At 39.7% G+C, this 22,914-nt stretch overlaps 1 protein-coding gene across 1 annotated transcript in view; it reads left to right on the forward strand.

Annotated features, from left to right (window-relative positions):
• Positions 1 to 7,923: 7,923 nt before the first annotated feature.
• The window catches only part of VSNL1 (visinin like 1), an 81,071-nt gene continuing 66,080 nt past the window's right edge, over positions 7,924 to 22,914 (forward strand). The window contains exon 1 of the mRNA XM_016153890.2: positions 7,924 to 8,254. The gene's annotated coding sequence lies outside the window, so the exon portion shown is untranslated. The remainder of the gene's footprint in view (positions 8,255 to 22,914) is intronic.

Consider the following 22,914-nt stretch of genomic DNA (forward strand, 5'->3'; position numbering starts at 1 on the left):
ACATATAAATTAATAATCATTAATTTGGTTAAATGTTAACATTTCCTAAAACAACTAAACCAACATGCACATATTTGAAATATATTTACTATTTTATTTATTAGATATGGACCATATTTCCTTTTAGCTGGGTTAGACACTTATACAGACTCTTGGCAATCATTATTTTAATCCCGCAAGTACTTTTTTAAAGACAATATCCTAAGTGCTGCTTCAAAAATACTGAAATGAGTAAAACAGTTATTACTTTCTAGGAGTTTAAAAACAAATTAATAACGAGAATAACAAGTGCACGATGAACTCCAAGCTTAAATGATTCCTACATTTCTACCATTCTCATACCTTCTCTCTATACCCCTCCTTGTTGATCATATCTAGTCTCATAGCCTCAACCACTACTTTATGTAAATAACTACCGATTCTATATTTCTAGTGCACCAAAGTTCCAGACCTGCAAGTTCCTGATGTGTGCCCAGCTTCTCCACCTGGGTGTGCCAATAAACCTTTCAAATGCAAGAACTTTGTCCAGAAGTTAAGCTCATCATCTTTCCCTCCTTTTCTCTAAATTTGAACTTCTGTTTCTATGAAAGCTAATATCATTATCACAAAGACCCAGTTCCAGATCTCATGATTGCATTTCACTTTAATTTTTCCTGTGTAACAATCAAGTACCAAATTCGGTTCAGTCTACCCCTACAGTATCAAATTTGTACCCTTCAGTTCTACTGCTACTTTTCTGGGTCAAGTCCTTATTACTTCTGATGTGATCATAAAATTTTTCTTCCACTTCTCTTTACTTCCATTTCTGCCCTTAATGGTTTAAAACCAATTTGTCGGTGAAAATCTATCTTCAAATAAAATCATACATGGAAATTCTATTTACGTAAAACACATAAAACTGAAGCTTTTCTCATTATAAGTGATCTTTTAATGGTTTTATTTTAATTTTGTTTCTTCAATTGAAATCTAAAGTAGACCAAACATATCTAAAATAATAAAGTAAACTGAATCTCAATCACCAAATATCAGTTGATTGCCTGAGAAATTCTACTATAGAAAATTAACCAATAAAAATATTTTTTTCTTTGTTATATTTCAAAAAAAATTTGAATAAAAATGGATTCCTTGATGGCTTTGAGGTTGGGGGCAAATTTTAAAAATAAGAAATGCTTTTAATAAGTCTATAATTTTCAGTTCTAGTGTAAAAAGTCCATGACGAGACGGTAGTCTAAGTAACAGTAAGTTACCTTTCTCCTGGATCACAATCTACTACTGCATGTTCTGTCATGCCAAGCAAGGACCTGAAACAGAAAGATGGAAACCAGTGGAGCGTTTTGTCGGTATCAGAGACTAGTTACTAAAAACACAGGATTAGATTACTGAGTTGTACCTAGTTTCATCTGACATTATGGCCACATAACTTCTAGAAAGCATTATAACTTGGCCTTGCTAAGGAGTTAACCATCTCATCTGTAGAATGAGGATACTGAAATGTTTGAGAATCAAATAACATAAGGATCATTAAATCATTTAAAAGCTAGAAATACAAGGTATTTTGTTATAGTTCTGTGTTTATAATGTATACTTGATGTCCAGAAACACAAACAAAATAGAACAATAGAATAAAAGACATTGAAAATCAATTGTTTATGAGTATTTTTAAAGATGTCGAATGTGGATTATTTCTGTGATAGTAATTCAACCTCCATGATAGTAATTCAACTAAGGTGAAAGACATGCATAAATGTTACAAAATTTCCTTATATCAGTTACAGTCTCTAAAGTCAATAAAAGCCCATACATTAGTCAAGAGTTTTTTCTCACACCAATGTAATATATTCATTTTGCCTTTTGAATGGAAAAGCAGACAACATAAAGACTTAATAATATCAATGAATTGCCATTACATAGTGTCTTACAAAGCTTCAGTCTGTAGACTCAGATATACTACTATCTCAGTTAATCTTTACGACAACACTGTAAACTGTCTGCTATGTGCTAGGAGGAGAAAGAGTTTTCTGCCAGGAGATTTTTCAGCTAAACTTGAAGGATAACTAGAAATCATTCAGGGAAGGAAAACAAGAGTTTACCAAGAAGAGAAGAGGAGCATTTGCAGAAGTGCAAACAAGTAAAAGTGCAGCTGCATAGTACAACGGCATATATAATACACTAAGGTGTGGCAGGAGATGGGGCCGGAGGTGGGCACAAGAGCCAGAGAAAAAAAGGAGGGTCTTGTATGCTGTGCTAAGGAATTTTTATTTCTATTTTTTAAAGCGAGAAACTATTTACTGGTTTTATTAACGGGAGTGATGTGATTTTATTGGAGTTTTCACAATTGTTATGAGAATGAAAAAAAAAAAAAAAGTCCAGGAGTGAGATGATGAAAGGCTGAACTAATACAGTGGCAGTGAGGGGTGGATTTGAGAGACAATCAGAAAATGGAATTCATAGGATTTAAGTAATGATTTGATGGGGAATGAGAGATGGAGGAGCTGAAGGTTCCGATTTAGAGGACTAGGTTGATAAGTGGGCACCTTCGAAGAGCTAGGGATCACAAGGAGATCGGTGGAGCTAGAGGGGCAGGAGAATGATTTTGTAGATGATGAATTTGAAGCAACTGTAAGAAATTCACATTAAGATGTTCTGTAGGCAGCTGTAAATAAGAAACCGGAGAGTAAGAGAAATGTCTTACTCTCAGTGATCATTCTTTTTCTTTTTGAATTCTTTCTCTTTAGGACAGTAAAATGAACTTAAAGGAGAAATAAAGTAAGAACAATAACAAAAGAGGTAGACTAGTGTTTCTTTTCTCCTTCAAGCACTAGATGAAAATGCAGGAATGCTAAGGCCATTTCCTCCCCACCCTTCCCCAGCCCCGCCCTAAAATAGATTCTTTGTGGTTAAGGTAGGCAAGTAGCAGTTTGCTACAGAGTGGAAGATTCTGAATATATACATGACTTAGGGTTTGAAATTTTCTCAGGAGGACATGGGAGACTATTGAAGAGCAATAAGATGATCACAGTATTCATAACATTTATCTTACATAGGTATATTAGGTGGATTTTAAAAAAGAGTAATGTATAGAGGGAAAATTATAATATTAATTGAAATGATGTGAAGAAGGAGAAATTCAGGTTGAAGGAGGTATCTGGAAATATTAATATTATAATACATAGATTGCCTCAATTTCCTTCTCCTATGTAAGATGGGTTATAATAGTACCTATCTCATATGGAAATAGGGTTGTATACTTCTTGGTATAAAGTTCGTGCTCAACAGGTGTTAGATAAACTAATAATGAATGAGATCTAAAGGAATTCAACTTGTAGCCACTACTAAATACCACCATTAATTACTTGAGCAATTTTTTTCTTTTTAAAAAACTATCACAGTCTGCCCTGCTAGAGACTGTGGTACAGAGTGAACCTACATTTTGGAAAAAAAAAAAAATCAAAGATCATCAGTGGTCACTCTTTTTCTTCTTGTACCTCCTTAGAATGATAAAATTAACTTTAAAGTTTTAAAGAAGGAATACGATAAGAACACTAAAAAATGAGGAAGCCCATTGTCTATCGCTTTCCTCCTTCAGGCAGTAGGTGAAAATATAAACCCAAATATGAGAATTTTTTGGTAAAGGATGTAGCTTTTATGTTTGTCAGTCGTCTCAAAGTGTAGAATTCATTATTTTTATTTTCTTTTAAATTTTACGCTAAGATTCTCTGTTGAGTTTAAAGAGTTTGATTAATAATTCAAAGGAACAATATTAAGGAAAATAGAGATTGAAGGGAGAAACAAGTCAGTAAAATCTGCTTTTAGGTAAGAAAGGCATTTGAAGACTCGGGGATCAGATGGTCTCCAAAGTACAGAAGTTCCAGAATATAAATTTGCAATGGCTATTCACACAACTGAACGACTAAAACCTAGCATACAAGGCTAGCTAAAAAGTCATTAAAGAAAAGAAAGAGTCACATATAGTCCAATTGTGCTATATCACTTCTTTGTGTAATCACTAAAAATAGCGGCAAAAAATTTCCAACTTAAGAACACTGCTATGAATCTATAGGTTAGGCCTAAATGTGGATGAGAATGGAATAAAGCATCATCCGTTCTTGGGGATGGAGACCACTTGCATTTGCCATGACTGTTTCTGAGGCTTCCAGAAACCCAGGAAACTCAGAGCTTTGATAATAATTCATTCAGCAGGGACTGAAGAAACTTTTATGGTGGACTGTTCAAATATTAAGGGAAATTGGTGACACAGCTAAGAGCGACCTTTCAAACTGAATTTAGATTTCATCATGGAGATGAAATCAGGAGTGGATTGGGAGAAATGATTAACCAGTCCATGAGAACTAGCACTGTTAATCCCTCTTCTGTATGGACAGGCTTGGAACTCTCCCTCTAACTGGATGGAACTCCTTTGCAGTCTTGTACTTTTCTAATTATTTTAGAAAAACATGTAGAAGTATACAATTACATAATGTAACAATTTACATGTCAGAAAAACTACTGTAATGTTTTATTCTAGGTGAGAACTTCCTGTTTGACTTTAGGAAGTCATTTTGTTTTGGTCTATCCATCTAATTTTAAAAGTAGGATAAAAATCAGGATAAACATAATTATCTTACATGATACATGTCCTTTATAAGGATTAATACCCTCAGCTTTTTAAAATAAGGGGCACTTAACCCACACAAGAAAATTACTATCATTATTCTTCATGAATTTAAATGAATGTAAATCCATTTTTCCAATTTCTGTCTCTTTTCATTTTAATGTTAACTTTCCAATACTTAATTTTTCTTCTAATTTCCTCAATGCTTCCATGCCTTAAGTTCCACCCTTCTTGGCTTACATATTTCCTACACAGCACATCTAATAAATAGTATCACCATGAGGTCACAGGACCACAAACTTAGACCTGTTATACTACTGGCACTTTGCACTTTTACTCATCCTCAGTTTTCAACTTGGCCATGACAAAATTAAAGGGGATGGAAATTTAAATGAAGTTGAGTACACCTAAAAAGTTGTTCTTGGTTTTATTTTGTTTATTTGTTTGAATCTGGGAAGGAGAGAAGTGGAAAGTAAGGCTACTTCAGAAAAGAATATAATATGCAACTGAGGAGAGAAAAATGGCTCCTCAGTTGTTTCTGGGCAAGTGAGGATCCTACCAAGGACTCCAGATAAAACAAACAATGCTCTCCTTATAGCACCTTCCTTCCCTCCCTTCCCCACGCCCCGATTTACCCCTCCCCCTAAAAAAAAATCTCCAAGAGTGTGAAAGCTGACACTGCGGTGCGTCTGCAGTGTTGAGGACCTGGCTCTCAGTAATGGGACAACCGCTATGGCCGGTGGCATTCTTCACTAAGCACGGTGCAGCATTCCAGTCCCTCGACCCCAGAGCGCCCCGAGGGCAGGGCAGCGCATCTCTGCTCCTCCGTGATCTCCCGCGACATCTGCAAGCGCCCGAAGGAAAAGAGGAACACAGAGCTCCCTTGTTTATTAGTGTCCCTACCACCTTCTTCCCAAAGTTCATTCCACCATCCTAAAGAGGGAAACGCTTTCTGTGATTTAAATGACATTCTTTCGGTATCATTTAGACTTGGCTTCCCTACTGTGACTTCCGCTGTCCCTAAAACTCGACTAAAGGGCATCTTAGAAGAAGGAAAAAAAAAAATGTTTACCAATAACAAAATGTTAGTGTTTAAAAAGATGAGGCTACATGGTAGCTGGGGATTAAAAATTAAGATGAAGATATCACGTTAAGGACACCGAACGACTCTTCAATGCAAACAGAACTTTAAAAAATCGCCTGCACAATTAGAGCTGCTGTACCAAAGCGCACGCATTTAAATCAAATCTCCCTTCCAACAGAACACGGTTTGAAGTATCAGTGGTTGTTCCCCACCCCCGAAACACGTGTTCAAAGTAAGTTATCTAAAACCCAATATTGCCATGAGAGCCCGCCAGGGCGCAATAGGAGGTACATCTCCTCGAAGCAGAGAAATGGCATCATGACCCCTGCGGTTGATGCAGATTGCAGTGCGGAGACTGTTCGAGAGAAACCAGAGAACCCACCGTAAAAAGCTTTAACAGTGGAAATCGACAAAAGATGGGAAATTACTTTGAAAGCTTGGGAGGTTGTCCCCCTGGCCAACCGAAGCGACTCATCAGAGCTGACTTTTGCCCCGACTCCAAGAAGAGAAACAGAAAGAAAGCGGCCGGCGAGCCCCGCTGCGCAGTGCGCACTGCGGCCGGAAAGCGCAGGGCTGGCGCCCGCCAGGCTCGAAACGTGCTTGGCTGCCGCAGCGCGCGGGGCCGCGCGCCCTGCTCCGCGCGGCTCCGCGCTCCGGGTTTCCGCGGTCACCAGCACCGCGCGGGAGAGCCGGGCCGGGAGGGGAACCTCGGCGAGCTGAGTCCCAGGAGTCCCGAGAGCGTTCTTCCCCTCTGCTCAGCCTTCCCGAGGCGTCTGGCCCAGGGAAGCACATTCCTGGCCTCTGGGTCCGCCAGGTTGGCACTGGGCGAGAGGTCGTGACTTAAGCGTCACCACCCGAGGCCCTCATCTAGCTCGAGCTTTCTTTCGACTGCCACTGACTCTTGAAACAGAGTTTTTCCTGGTGTTTCCTCAAGTAGCCTCAGGTTCTTCCAAGCTGGTCACCGCCCCGCAGGAGCCGCTTTTTCATGGCAGCAGAGGTTTCCCAGCTTAGAGCGGGAGATGGCTCTCGGTGTCCTCAGAACCGAAAGGTTAGCTCTGCAGTTTCACTGGACGTGAAGAGGTGTATGAAGGCGCTTGGCGAGTTGTAAAGCTCTCTGCTTAAGGAGAACATTGATCTTCACTGCCCTTCCAGAACTTCCCTTGCTTGGAAATAAAATTCCCACCTGAAAGTAAACCTCAGGAGGGGTTTTGCTCGCTGCTTTACCTTCAAAGCACAGAACGGCGCCAAACAGTCAGTAGATGGGTGGTCAATGGATAATTGTTGCATGAATCAAAGTACAGACATACATACCTGAGAAAACTGATGGGGCTGGGAACATCTGTGAATTCTTGTTTTCCTGGTAGGGAAGAGACCCAACATTTACTGGACACTACTCTTTGCCAAGTCTTCTAGGCTTTGGCAGGCCAGTGGGGAGCTGAGGAGGGCTGGCAAACGTTTGCGACGTTAAAGGACACTAAAGGGGGGTTTATTAGATCGCTAGTTCAAGCCCTCAACCCTGGATTCCAAGGATGGTTCGTTCTTTCCCCTCGCTCCTCCGTCCCAGCCTCACTCAAAGCCTATGCAATAAGCATTTATTAAGTGGATACAGAAGGCGCTCATTAAATGTTTGTTGATGGTTAGCATGATCTGCCCAACGTCACACAGTGCAAGAAGCCTGGGACCTCGCTCCTTTATTCACACGTTTTCCCAGTGCCCTTCTGAGCCATTCCTGAGCGTTGGGGTACTACGGACCCCGCTCCCAGTACCCCCAACATAAGACCCTTGGTTGAGACGGAGGGTGCCTTCACAGGGAGCGGGGTAGACAGGCTCGCAGCTTGCTGGGACACTTTCTTCGGAGAAAGGAATTTCGGCAGTTTTGTCCTTCACCTTACAGTCTGACAAAGGGTGGGCCTGAGGTCCTCCAGGTCTGCTCGCGGTGGGAAAAGCAGGCTCACGTGCCGCATCTCTGGCCTCAGCCTCCACCACCAGACTCAGTAACCATGGGTCCTGCTGAAGCCAAGTCACCCGCCCTCGCGCCTGTCCAGGTGTGGCTGCTCTAGTAGCCAGGCTCCCTTTTCCTATCTACTTTCCTTTTGAGTTTCTGCTAAAATCTGGAGACATGGAATCCACCCGCGGAAACTCCGAGCCCCTTCAACTGAGCATGCGCCAATGCCAGGCTGCTTCTGGTCACCGGCTCCCGAGCTCTCCAAGGCTGGGGCTGCGGAGCTGAAGGAGGCGGGGGAGGCGAACCGGGAACTGGTGCCTGGCGAGGCGGCGGCTCGCGCGCCTGCGCATCCAGCTCCAGCGACCCCAGGTTTTCTATGGGATTCCCAATCTGCAGCAGAGACTTACCGGAGCGTGTTGCGGCGGCGGCTGGGCTTAAAAGGCGCGATCCAAAAGGGATTTAAGCAGCCTAGAGCTCCAGAGGGGGGGAAAAAAAAGAGCGCGGGAGAACCACGCACAGAGACGGCTTAACCGTTTATCCGAATTAAATATATAGAGAGAGAACTGTTGAGTTTTATCGTTTTCGTTAAGTGGCCGAGCGCAGCGCTATAACTGTAAGTGGAAAATACAATCTTCGTTGCATTTCTGCATGTGTAGTGCAGCCAATTGTCTGGGAGATGCTTTGGCTATTGTCACATACTTTGCATAGATGCGTCTGCATGCATGGTGACAGTTGCTTTGGTTAATGCTGGGGGGTTGAATGTGCTGTTAGTCCACGGGGGACCTTTTGGAAAAATGGGGGTGGCGCGGAGGGAATGTTTATATGCGGCGTGTTGGGGGGGGGGTTGTCTAAGGCTAGATTTAAGAAAGGTGAAACAGAGGTGCATTTTCCGTTTACGTCTATAGGAGGATTTCCTCACCGAGATTTTAAGTTAACTAATGGACCGATTGTGAAGTTTTCTGGTTGCTGATAAAACTATTGAGCGGTTGCAGGCAAGTGCCAACCTGTCATTCGTGGGGCTGGTGCACCATTTTTTCTCACCGTGGAAGAGCAGTGAAGGTGTTTGCTAAGTAAAACTGAGTGAGCGAGTTGGTGTGGAGACCGGGGTTGGTTTCCGAGCGGGATATTAGTGTTTAGAACCACGGAGCTAGGCGCCAAATAAGCATATTTTTCTCAGGATTGAGAAATGAGGAGATCATTTTTCGTTTTTGATTTCTCGTCACGGTGGTGAATGGAAAGATATTCAGAAAAGGGAAAGAGATCGAGCAGCGCAGTCGGCCGTCTGTTCTGGACGGAGTCTGAGACACAGAGCACCCGAATGGGGCGTCAGACCCAAACTAGTTTCCTACCTTTGCATCCCGTGTTCGCGTTCCAGAATGCGGGCTGGAGAAATGTGAACCCAGACAGTGTGACATTTGGTGGTGGTGTTTTTTTTTTTTTTAAAGGAGAAAAGGTCGTTTTGTGTTTCGAGTGAAAATGTGCTCTTCCTTGCCCAGAAACGGAAGGAGGGTCTTGGCAAGGTCAACCCCACGGTGGAGATCCGAGGTGCCGGCGAATGGGGGAGGGGCGGCTGGAGCAAACGGTGATGCTGCCCGCAAATGCTGCACGGATCAGCGCCCTGCGAGACGCGAGAGCAGGAATCCATTTTTCTAGAGTTGCCCTCCTGTCCGTATTTTGGGAACTGAAATAAAATGGGAATGCTGTGGGTGTAGAAAACACAAGTGAATACTATCTGTTTGTCACATCCCACTTTAAGACGAGAGGAGCAAGGGAGTTGTATTTCTACATACTAATTTTTTTTTTTAATTTAAAAGAAATTTCAGGTTGAGACACATGAAATATGAAGCTCCCGTGAAAACACGTTTTCTCTGCACTACCATCTAAAGTGTGTACGTGTGCGAGTGGTGGGGAGAGGGTTCTGCATCAGGGAACACCTCACTCGTGAGTGCACACGCATTAAGCTTGGGTGTCTAACAAGCCCAGAAAACGCTGCGCTGAAGCAGGTTGGCAGAATGGCATGAGGCAGGCAGATGGGAGCAAAGCATGGCCAGTGTGTGCTGGATTTCCATGGAAAGAGCAGATAGAATTTCTGGGACGAAATGAAATCAATTTTCCCCCAAAACGGTGTAGATCATTAGAGGGTTCTTTGGCCCTTCAGTCAGTCCAAGTATCTGGAACCCCTCAAAGGAATTAATCATTTATTTAAGATTCAATAATTTATTTTTAGATGAAATTTGAATTAGAAAATTCGAGAAGCCCCTCTCCTTGGAAACCCAAAATATAAACCACACTGCCCTCTCTGTTCCTCCCCTCCTTACTCCAGGGCAGGAGAACCAGCCATTCATCACAATTGAGCCATCCCTCTTGTCACCACCGAGCGCTGGAATCAGCTCCGTGAGTGGTGCAGGTGTTGCGTGCTCTGCATTGGTAAATGCGTGGTAAAGGGCGAAGGGGGAATGTGCTATTATTGCTCACGGATGTTTGGTCTCAGATACCTTAGTCACAGGCTGACAGTTACAGGGGGGCACATCCGGCAGAGACCTCGGAAAGCATCGCATCCAAACCTCTTGTTCTACAGATGAGGAATTGAGGCCCAAAGCCATGAGCTAGGAAAAAGTCAGTTAACTTCTAGCCTATGGGATAAACAACTAAAAAGTAATGTTGGGTGGAAATGTTCCCTCGTCTCTCTGCTTTTTTAGCATCCTTACTGCCGTTGCTGAAATCTTCGAATAAATAATTCTATGCTCCCAGCACATCTTTCGAGAGGGTCCCAAGAGTTCCTTTTAACACCATAGCACTTCTTCTCAGCCTCTCCTTCCTTGCGAGTTCTCTTTCTATCTCGTTCCTATATTGCCTGTCACCTCGAATAGATCCACCTCCTTACATGTTCAGTCTGGCCTTCCTGGCCTCCTCTGAATCTCAGTCAATTTCTTCAGAATCCTTGGAGTTTTTCGAGACAACTGGCTAACCAGTCAGAATCATCAGCTCCTGTTTGAGGATCGCCCGGGCCCCCCTCTACCCACTCCATGCTTTATTCCCAGAATCTTCAGGGAATCCAGCCTTCAGGGACACCGCAGGTGCCAAGCTCACTCTTCTACTGTCTTGCGTCCCCCTAAACAGCTCCAGCTCCCGGGACTGGGACCTCGTGGAGTGAGAAAGCTGTAGCGTAAACACACTGTGGGCTCTGCCAGCTCATCTCTGGCTCCTAGAAGGCAGAACCCAAATCCAGGATGCCTGTCTCTGGCTTTCAGGGAAATCCTCCAGATGAAGCCACCTGCAGAGAAAGGGAGGGGTGAGGGTAGGAAAAATGAGGGAAGAATGCCTGACTGGTTCAATAAGACCGAGCATTACAGAGGCAACAGTGCAGCGCTGAAAACCTTCAGAGCTTTTAAAGTGCTGGCTCTACTCACACAGCTTTCTGGGTCTTGCTGGACAGAGATTGCAGCGCAGGCAGTAATACCTGCCTAATTGGCCCTTCTTTTCTTTCCTCCTTCTCCTTTTCCCTCACTAGCTCTCTATGTCTCCCTTTCTTTCATTAAAATTTCCTGAGTGCCTATCCCTTAAGGCTCTAGGCTTTTAAAATATAATCCAGGCCTTCCTATTACTTCTCCAAAAAATATAATCTCCCAAGCACTCAAAAAGATAACCAAAACCATCACAAACGGCTCCTTGAGGGAAATGCCAGGAATTCTTACCTGAAAAAGCTGAGGCTTTAGGGCAAGCTTGAGGAAGATAAGGTCTGAGTCTCTTATTTGCAAGAGTAGCTGATACCCTTGAAAATTGTTGAGGAAGCAAGTGGTGAGTATCTCAACACATTCACTAATTAACATTCTAATTTAACCCCTCCCCGCATGGTAAACCCTTAGTGAATTGGGAGGAGGTCTGTCTTGGATAGAGTCTGTCGCTAACAAATGTTCTTGAATCAGATGGCACCTGGTCTTGCTGTCCCATTCCGAAATACGGGCATGTCCAGGCTGTTCTGAACAGCAGGTACCCTCTTGCAGACAGCAGAGACTTGTAGCTGCTGAGGGCCCTGCTTTGTTTTGCTAGGCTCTGAATCTCATGCCGTAATAGCATAACTCGATTAGAAATGCTGCCCTGGGCTAGCAATAGGTTTGCTATTTGGGTGACATACAGGTGTGGATTCCAAACATTGCTCAGGAGCTCCCTGAAGAATTTCACAGAATGACAGTAGAGCATCAGTATTGAATGTATGGTTTCCTAATTTATAAGAGCAATATATTTTAATGTTGTTCCAAAGGCCTTTTTTTTTTTTTTTGCACTCAGTAATATCTGTGCTCCTAAGATTAGTGATTATTTAGGAATATAAGTAGATTCTTCTTACAGAAAGAATCGCATTCATATAATCTAAGGCCGAAATTGACGATGTCAGTCTTAGTTACATTTAGTAGATATAAGTATGTTAATTTTCCTAAAGCATCAAATGATACAGAGATAAATTAATAAGTAATTGATATTTCTACTAGTTCAGTGGTTAATCCACGTAATTGATAGAGTATATGAGCTGAATGTGATCTAATACATAAAAAAATATAGTGTATTAAGGAAGATTTTTATCTTAAAGATGTACCTATACTTTGCACAGTCCATTAAGACAGAGATTTTAATGACTTTTTTCATATTTCCAAAACATCTGTACAATGTCTTTTATAGTAGAAACTCTATGCTTATCAATTAAATATTTCTAACAAGAATCAGTTGTATGCACCTTGTTAATGATACCAAGAAATAAATCATTTCTACTGAAAGCATGTGCACAATTAATGTTACTTTAAATATCTCTATGTTACTAAAAAGAGAACTAGACTAAAGGTTATTTTATAATTTAACTTCAGTAAAGATATAAAAGCACTATGTTAATAGCTTTAAGAGTGCTTTTTAAGCCACTCATAAGAGCATCCTCCCTTTTATCTCTTACTAAGTAAAAATATAAGTTATTTTTACCTATTGCCAAGAGTCGATATTAATAATTCAAAGAAGGAATGTAAATCTAGATATGGTAGGCAGCTATGTGTCCCACTTAGATATCACGGGTCTCTTGAGCTGTGGAATTATTTTAACATGTTCACACAGTTAAAGGACCACAACACTGCATTTGCATTCCTCACTTACAGTTTGTTTCTAAAGACGACTTATGCTCTTAAGTGAATCGAAATAGTCTGAGTTGCTCACAGCTTGATTCATTGAGAACTTCACAAATGGGGACCTCGGGGTGCTTTAGAAACTACTTAATGAATGAAACAGAAATGGAATAGCGAATTACGGAAGAATCCTCAAAGACGTTTGACACTTTAATAATAAGGTGCCTGTGAATACATTAGCGAGATGTTCTATACCCTGATCAGCTAACTTAAAGCATGCAAGTCGGATAATTTGCCATGATTCCTAGACTTTCTCTGGATTTCTCCACTGCCTCACTTCACTGTAGTTCTTGCACAGATGACCTGCTGTGTATCCATCAATCGTTTTATTTTTTTACAAGACAATATACTGGATGTCTAACCATTTGTTGGATTATTTCAGGTGAACAATATTTCCTTTTGTTCTAAATTACAATTAAGACTTGGAGTACTCTCATTCACCAAGTGGCCTTCAAGCCCAATATATCTAATACAATAATTGCTTAACTTTTTATAGAAAGCAGGTCTGTCTTAATTAAAAAAGATTTCATTTTTAGGAAGTGTTGCTCATAAAAGGCAAAATTAGCAAATCAGTTAAATTTGCTTACGATCGTTATATAGCTATAGAATGAATCTTATTTTTCTTTATTCTTACTCACATAGGGACTTTTCTGAAAATAGAAATCTGTCACTTTAAATGTACTTTTTTTCCCCCTCTTTTTGGATCTTGTTTATTTTTTCTTAGGCTTTGAAAGATTGTGAACCTTTGAGGAGCTGAATGTAAATAGATATTTTGCAAGTCATTAACATGTTAAATGTGCTTTGGAGCCTGGGTGAATTTTTTCTAATTTAAACAACTAGACCCTAATATTTCTGTGGTTTCGTATTTCAGAATGTTTATTGAAGTTGAAGACTTAAAATAGACTCTGGTTCTACAGAAGTCTCTGGTATTTTATATTTTGCCTTGATTTTTTAAATTTATGATTAGCGTATTTATTTCTTATTTCTTGAAACCCAATCTTAAATTATTGGTGAAATGTCCCATTGGAAGCCTATTAAGGATTATCAATAAAGTTGACACGCTTAATAATATATTTTATTTTTACTATATTAAATAGTACTGTACAAGTCTGACTCAATTAACAACTTCTGTGTATTAGAATTCTGGCATTTGATGCTATAAGTTAATGGAAAACTATCAATTTTGTTTCTTGCAGAAGTTCCAGTGTTTTTGAAATTTATACATAAGGTGCTAGGTGTTTCCTTTCTTGCTTATAGGGGCAATTTTGTGAAAAGGAAAAAAAGAAATTGTGTAATAAGTTTAAATTCTATACAAAATTGTTCATTTTACTTTTAAATGTTTATAAAGACATTTTTTCCTCAAAGTGAGATAAAAACCATTCATTTAATCTTTTCTCATTTTTAGTTTGTGAATGGGAAAATTCTTCAGCCCTCACCAACATTTCAACTGGGTCAAAGACATGAAAAGAAATGTAAACAAGAGTTTCCAAGCTAGGTATAACTTAGAAAAAAAACTCCAGTTCCATAGTTTATTTGATCTATGACCTTGAGTAAGTTATTTAAGTCCTCAGCCTCAGTTTCCATTTAAAATAGTAGTTCACAGGATTCTTGAACGAACAGAAAATAGAAGACTATACACGTGAAGAATGTAATATTGGAAATGTGCAATAAATGATAGTAATTATCATCATGAGCCCTTTCATGAGAAATCAGTGGTTCATAAACCACTTCAGTCTCTGAATTATTAGTAATCCCATTCACAATGGCACCTCTGAATAAGGAATTGAGCTACTAAGAGCAGTGAACAGGATGCAGTTCTTAACCTACCTTAAAAACAAGTATCTATTGAGTATATGTGCCAAGCACTGTGTAGTCATTGTGGAATCAACAGTAAATAAAACATGATCCCAAGTAAATCAGATGAAATGGAAAGTTGGTATAGATGTACAGAGAAATTCCAGAAGAAATACCTACACTGAGATCTCAAATGTCCCATTTCTCATTATTTAAATGCATCTTCTTTTCCATTTTACCTTTTCTTTGCCATCATTATCCTACTATGTAAATTGGGGACAACAGGATAGGGAACTAAGGGGACAGTGTTAAGTTTGTTTCCTTAGTGAATACGTTTTAAGGTCATCTATTCATTGTTTTTCACTGTAGCTAAATAATGTGGCCCTTGTCTCCCATCCAAGCCTCCACGTGGGTCGCTGAACTTCAGTAAAAACATGTCAAGATCCCTGACTTTTGGTTTAAGTACTATACTTATAAAACTTCTTTAATACCTTCCAAAAAATGGGATTGCTATCTGATATACTCTCCCCTAGGTCCCTTATTATTCCAACCAATTTCATGACTAATCTTTTAATGTTTATCTGTGGAAGGACTCTATGATCTACTCCTTTATTCTTTTCTCCCAGGGCTTTTATGATAAGGAAAATATACCTCCTAACTTCTCTTTCCTACCGCACTGAAAACTAATTTCCAGCACCTCCCCGCCTCGCCCCTGCACACACACACACAGAGTCCAAAATGACCTTACTATCCTATCTTTGGCTCTTCTAAGAGCCTTTTCACTTCTCCTAAGCTTTTTCTCCCTTTTCTTCTTATTTCCTCCCCATTTTGCTATGGGATTTCAACTGTGTTTCTTATCTGTGATTAAAAAGGAGCATCCTTTTTAAAGTCTATAAAATTACACCTGAATTCTGAGGTTCTTTTATGTAGTAAGAGTCTTGGATGATTCATAGAATTGGCTAGGACTTTTCTTTCTAATTAATTTAGAGGCTTGTTTTCTCACCTGTGAAATGGGGATAATATATTTACCTTATAGACTATCGAAGACCATATAGAAATAAATCACCTAAAAGAGCTTAGCAGGTGGTAAATACTTCTTCCCTCTCCAGACCTCCACCCTCCCTCGTGCTCATTCTCCTCAATCTGCATTTCACCATTTCTCCTGGTCTCCTGTTCAAAGTATTCTGCTTTTTCCAAGCATATTTGCCCTAATTTTCTGGTAGTTAAATAATAACTAATACACACACATCCCAGGTAGCATGGTGAGTGTGGTCTTAGAAAAGGTATACTAAGCGAATCAATGCCCTAGCTTAGACCTGTGTCCCTACATCTGTTTGGAAAAGCTCTTTCTTCCATTTATTGAAGACTTGCCTCCCACTAATGTTCCCAAAGCTGCTAATGACTAACATTCAGTTGATGAACAATCCTCCCTGACTCCAGCGATTTATAGAACTCTTCATAAATAATGTCTGAGGATATCTGCCAGCCTGTGACCATCTTCCGGCCTTTATCCTCTCTCTCCTTTACCTTTTCCTTTGAAGTAGCTTCAGTGCCTGTGAAACATTTTGATGACACCCTTATTTAACTTCTTTGTGTCAGGACTAGCGCTATCACATATCCATTGTCCATTATAAAAATACTGATCAAATAACACCAAATAAATGGCAGAAAAGGAGGCCGTCGTGGTGCACGCAATCCGCAATCCACGTTGCAGATCACGTCCAAGTCAGGATTAGCCTGTCAGCCTTCATTCGCTGAGTGTTTGTAGAGGTGTGCCCTAGTGTGTCATGGCTAAGAGCAGAGAACGGATCTCACAGCTGGGTGAGGGAGAGATGCACATACGTGCAGATATATACATATGTACATACATGATATGTAAACAATAAGTTCAGCGTGCTAGCTATAGTTTTACGTTTTTTAAAGAAAATCGTTAAAAGCAAATAGCTATATTAACAAATCAGTGCTTTTGAGACAGCATTGAAAAGAAAAGGCCTATTGAAAGTTTTCTCATTCTAGAAGTGACACAGTTGAAAGGGAGAGAGAGAGTAGGCAAGTTTGACGGTAAGGTGTGTTAGACTTTGTTTCTTTAAAGAAAGATTTCCAAGACACTCATTGTTATTTCCCCTCAAAGAGTTTTGAGGAAACATTTCTGAGGGAAATAGTGCTTCCTACACCCCATTCTTAAATATTCCTCCATGCACATCTTCGCATTAATCATAAGTCTGAGCGGTCCTGTTGCAAAGACCTCAGTATTTATTTAGCTTTGCTTAATCTCATGTTTCCAATGGTTGTTCAGGGAACTAATGTTAAAAAATAGTTATTACTGTCTCATCGTAGTCCCGAAGAACCCAGTTGGAAAAGCTGCTCTAGAAGGACCAAAGCCGAACTACGTAATGAAAAGTACATAAAACCGGGAGTCATTACATGTGTGTTAGGCATCATGGCTGGGCTGCAGTCATCATAAGTGAAGTCCTGGAAAAGTTACATAACTTTTCTTACCTAACTTTTCTGAGTTTTAGTTTCTTCGTGTGAAAATAAAGATGGGATTACCTAGTCAGCAGTTGTCGTGAAACTGAGGGACTTTGAACATATTCTGTAGATTATATAGTGCCATGTGATAGTACAAAATTTATTATTAAAATTCAACTTTTGAATTTTTGTTTATCTTTGATAAAAAAATATAATTTAAGAATTAAAGTACTGGTTTTTGTAAATTATTGCATTAAGGTTATATCTGCTAAAATAAGTCCCTGTCCCCTGCCCTCCCACACCTCAGCTCCCAGGGCAGAATGACAGACCTATGATAATTCACTGTGACTTATCATAGGTCTTCACAGTTCAATTTTTTAAAAATTATTTTGAAGTAAAATAATTCTGGAGAGAAAACCTAAAACATTTAAGGTTTGAAATTCATCTGTCTCTTCTGTTTTTCTCAGGATGTCTCATGTTGTGCTTGGAGACCTTGAGCCCACAGCCGTCTCTCAGTGGAGTGAGCTTGTCTCAATTTCCAGAGAGACTCTTGTGGGAAGAAGGGTGACCATGGTCATGCCCATGTGTTTGTTCTAGCAGGGGAGCTTTGGAAATAAGATTTTTATCCTAACGATGGTAGGACAGCCTTCTATTCCTGGAATCAGCCTGCATATGTAGGTCTGAACAATGTAAGGGCAGTGGAACCGAAGAGAGAAACAGAAGACCATGTGTGCATGTGTCCGGGGGAATCCATTTTGGACTAGCTCTGTGCTTGCTCGCTTCAGGACCGAGACAATAGGAACAGTAGTTTCTCTTCAGGGACAGTGGAAATCATTCTCGGATTGATCCGATCAGCCCTGATGATCAAAATCTGATTCTTCCTTAGGAGAATCTAGCCAAGAGTTGTCTCTCGATTCTCTTACTACATCTAGACTCATATTATAGTCACTCACGTGTATGCCAGCTCGCCGATAAAACTGAAAGTTCCTTGAAAGGAGATACCACGTCTGATAACACTTGAAGCACGCTTTCGAGAGGCGTACCAAGGAAGCCAGCAGCACAGGAGTAGTCGCAAGTCAATTGTACATTGTTCTGTCAGTAAATTGTGACGTTTGGAAATCCCCCCTTCAGGAGTCGTTAGAGAGTTTACAAACATCCCAGGATAATGAGAAACAGCATTTGGGCATCTGACTCACAGAGTCGATGGCCAAGTTAGACAGCGCCAGTCAAGTAAGACTTTGTCCATTTGCTATATAACCCCCTTTTCCTGCCCCTTCCCTAGAAGCAGCAGAGCAAAGAATAGAGGAGGGAAACCAAGAGGACAAAAGAACAGATTGCAATCACTTTTTCATTGCTGAATTCAAAACCGAGCTGAGAAAGGAGAGCTTGGATTGGATATACGTGGAAATTTATGTTTAAATTTGATCGATTTTTTTTTTAAATACCTAGAAACAATCACTTTTCTGATACCTGAAAGTGATGTGAAAAGATACAGAACAGCCCAATATGTCATCCTGGGATGGGAAAGGGGAGCACAGGAGAGCGTATTTGAGGCCGTGATGAGAGAGTAAAGCTATATATAGCCATCTCATTCACTAAACTGGTTATTGAAAGAAAAATACAAAATGACACATGATTCGTTCATAAAACAAAAGGTGTGGGTGAAGGAGAAAATGGGAAAACATGGCATTCTTCCAAGGAGGTGATCTGTAGAATGACCATGTACATAAAAGGTTTTTATTTATATCATTCATCTTTGGCTCTTAGCCAAAATCAGATTCATCTGAATATTGGAAGCTATCTCGAGGCTAAGTCTTGAGAGAGAGGAAGTGAAAACAGAGATCACTTGTGCTTTGTAATATTAACTAGCAGTGTTGTAAAGTACTTAGTGTGTATAGATAGGACACTGGTGGATACTTGCCCACAGTACTTCACTGAGTCCACATTACAGCTCTGCCAGGTAAGTGTCTGCAAGGTGTGCTTCATCCCATGACTACGTAACTGTTTCTCAGAAAGTGACTTGTCTGAGGTCACACCTCTACTAAGTGATAAAGGTGTTATTTAAATCCAGGACTCCCTCTACCAATCTATACAGGCTTTTCAAAACAAACAAACAAACAAACAAATAAAAACTTAATATGGAAAGCATACACATTTGAAGAGAATAATGTAATATACCCATCACCCAGATTTAACTACTATTAAGGTCACTTTTCTTCACTTTTATTCCCATCTTTCCCCCTTCAATGGGTTAGTGTGAACAAATTAAGACATTATATCATTTCATCTATAAATATTTAGATATATCTATAAGAACTTTTAAAAACATGTCTAACAATACTGTTACACACCAAAAAAAAAAAAAATCACTTAATATCATCAGTATTCAAATCTCATTAGGATGGTTATAATTTATCTGAATCAGGATCCACATAAGGTCTATACATCCCAGCTGGCTAATAGACAGGAGCCTATTTTATATAAAACATTTATATAAGACATGCTTCTTACCAGAGTGAAGCATGCTATAGATAAAAGAGACATGACTTCAAAGATGAGATTAGTCACTCTAAAAAAGTTCTTTAACTTTAATAAAATGGAAATTATGTCCCTGAGATTAATTGTGAGGATTAATAACATAATGTCTATAAAAGTGCTTAGCACAGTCTCTGGCATGTATGAGATCTTCAATGAATGTTACTTTCCTAAGAAAATTTGAAAGGAGAAAAATGGAATAATAGGCCAAGAAGCTTGAGGAAACTTCTTGGAGTGCTTTGGCTACTGATCCTTTGAGATCACTCCCATTTCATTTCTGGATAGATATTTGACCACGATTGTGCCAAAGTGGCTAATGACCAATGGCTCTGAATTCTCCCCCACTGACATGATTATAGTCCTATATGATTTCTGACATGAAAAGGAAGGGAATTTGTGACTTTAAAACAATCTCATATTCATAAAAATGACAATACTGTAAAATATTTTAAACTTCATGTCTATTAAAAACAATGGAAAAAATTAAAATATGAAATGTTAGCAAAAGTTAATGTTGCAGAAGTAACAATTAAAAAAACAAACAAAAGCAATTAATCTAATTCAGATTGGAGTTTGCATTTTTGTTCATATGAACTCGGACAAGTTATTTCATCCTTTGGAATCTCAGTTTCTTAGAGCATAAAATAGAAGTTCTGAATAAAACAAATAATCTAAAGTTTAGACATCAGCAACATGGGAATATGGCAATAAAACTAGACTATACGTCAGAACCAAATTCGAATTCTGACTCCAGCACTTAAGGGCTGTGAGGCCTTAGGAAAATAATTTAATCACCCCGAGACTCAATCTTCTCATTTATTAAACAAATTATAACCTGTCTCACAAAATTATTGTGAAAACTAGAGATAATATATATTAAAGGCCTAGCAGAACACTAGCATTTAATTGACATTTAATTTTAAATCACGAAGTGGTATTTGCTGTTCTCAAAGAGCTTTTAATTTGAATCGAGAAAGTAAATGAATTTATAAGCAAGTCGTGTACAGCTGAGTATAGCAGACGTGTTATCTCCTGCACTGGATACACCTAAAACCATTTGTGAAGTTAATGGGTACTTTATCTAGAACGTAGATGTTTGAATTCAGAACATTGTATTTCTAAAGGCTCTCAGCACAATGACAGTAACGTAATGTTCTTGTGCTGCTTGCCCCTGCTTATTTAGAAAACGTGAAGTGAGCAGTTTCTACTATGTTATGTGGGAATCACTTCTTAAATGCCATCTCCTCATCTCTTTAAAATTTGTATCCTACTTTTTTCCCTTAACGGGACCCTTGCAATAACAACCCTTCGCAAATGCCATTTTAAGACATTTCACTCCATTACACGTATGGACAAGGTTTATCTCACTATTCTCTTGTTATTTTACATTTTAACCTTCTAAATACCACTGAGGGGAACATCTTTGTGCATATAGCTCACTGCCCAGTTGCGGATAGCCTGGACAATGTCTTTGGTGTAGATTTCTGGCCATCTCTAGAGAATGAGTAATTACTTTGAACCTGGGCTGGCTGCTTAGCGACAGAGGGCAAGACTCTAGAGCATAGTGGGCCTGAAGAGTCACAACATTTAATACTTTGGAGAAAATGTATCTAAACTAGTTAGCAATTTGCAGGGCCGACTTTACGAACAGATGGCTGCATTCCTTTTAGAAGCTCTGAAAGTCTCTTCTGATCAAAACCTATCTGCAATTGCTGAAATTCCATCACTTCTGTCACTTTGTTTTGGAGCATGAAATAGGAAAGAGAGCCAGATCTAGGCTGGGATCCCAGAACACTGGTTTATACAGTTCTAATGGCATGCTTTGCTTTTATTATCAAAATTACTATTACTACTGCCACTGTCACCATCCCCTGCATCATCATTTCTGGTAGATTTCTTCCTGACCAATCTGACTTCCTCTAAAGCAGATCCAGGGTGTTATTAATCCTCGGAGCTCTCATTGATATAAAGGGCCTGTGTGTTGAAGGACTGTTAAAATGATGGTACGTTGACTAAGCGGAACACCTCCCTAGTATCTTGGCCTTTTAAAACATGTCATCAAGTGAACTGGCCAGTACAAACACATCCATGGTCCTATGTGGTTCAGGATCCATGAATTCAACATTCTTAGTCTGAAAGAAAAATTCTTGGATCCTGACTTTTGCTTCCATTTTACGGTTAGTTTTTCAAAGATTTCTGTACCAAACGTAAGCAGCATCCATGCACTAATGAAAACCCAGCATTTACAAACCCATATATTTATATCAGTTATTATGAGAACCATATTTATTAAATTGAACAGTCATAAATGGGTGCAGCCTAATAAAAAGAGGCAAATTCTAGGATAATGCCAATTCGTCACTTCTTAAATCAATTGGACCGTTGAAGCTATTGGCTGGCAGACATCGTGGAAGAAGGAAAATCACGGCTGTCGTGTCACACAAACCTGAATTCAAACCGTGGCATTGTCACTCAGCAGTTGCACGGCTGCTGTTTCCTGGCCTAAAAATGAAAACCGTTAAGTCTGTCTTGCATAGTCCTTGTAAAGATTAAATAAGATTGTGAATAAGGCACACCTAGGACAGAGCTGGGCAGAGTGAGTGCATAACGGCATGTGAATAACTAAGGCCCCTAGGTTCTTTTTAGAATTTATTTAAATGTTAACAACACTCTTAGACTGAACATCTATGTAATTCACCAGTGTATTCTCAGAGCCACGTTCAGCTCATAGAATGCCATATAGATGCTCAATAAATATGCACCGAATACCAATGGTCTCAAATGCTTGTCCAATAGATGGAGTAGGAAGCTGGGAATTTCTGGCCACACGAAGAAGATAATTCACTGGCAAAAGGACCTTATATCTGCCTAGGTTTACTCATCTAAGTAATTTCCACTTTTGACAGGTTCTCATACTTTATGACATCCAGATATTTCAAAAAGTCTCCACAATTAATTAAGCAAAGAAGGGGAAAAGAGGAAGAGATGCTTTTTCAGGTGTGCAATGTTTGTAAACACTCACGACACATACCATCTCTCTGTGCTAAGGACTCTACCGGGTGCTTTGCTTTACATAAATATTACCCCACTCATTTTCACAACAATTCAAGGAGATGATATTCTTTCTATCATTCTTTTCATTATATTTCATTCTTATCATTATGTTTAAATGAAGAAATTGATGCGGAGATCAAGAAATCTGCCTAAAGTCATGAAGTTTGTAAGTAATGGCTCTAAGATCCAAAACAAATCTGGGCTCTTTTTAGTTACTTCACCTTATTGCTTTCATATGAGCTGTTACCGCTGTTTCATC

This window comes from Rousettus aegyptiacus, unplaced genomic scaffold (genome assembly GCF_014176215.1).
Source record: "Rousettus aegyptiacus isolate mRouAeg1 unplaced genomic scaffold, mRouAeg1.p scaffold_m13_p_7, whole genome shotgun sequence".
Taxonomy (NCBI): domain Eukaryota; kingdom Metazoa; phylum Chordata; class Mammalia; order Chiroptera; family Pteropodidae; genus Rousettus; species Rousettus aegyptiacus.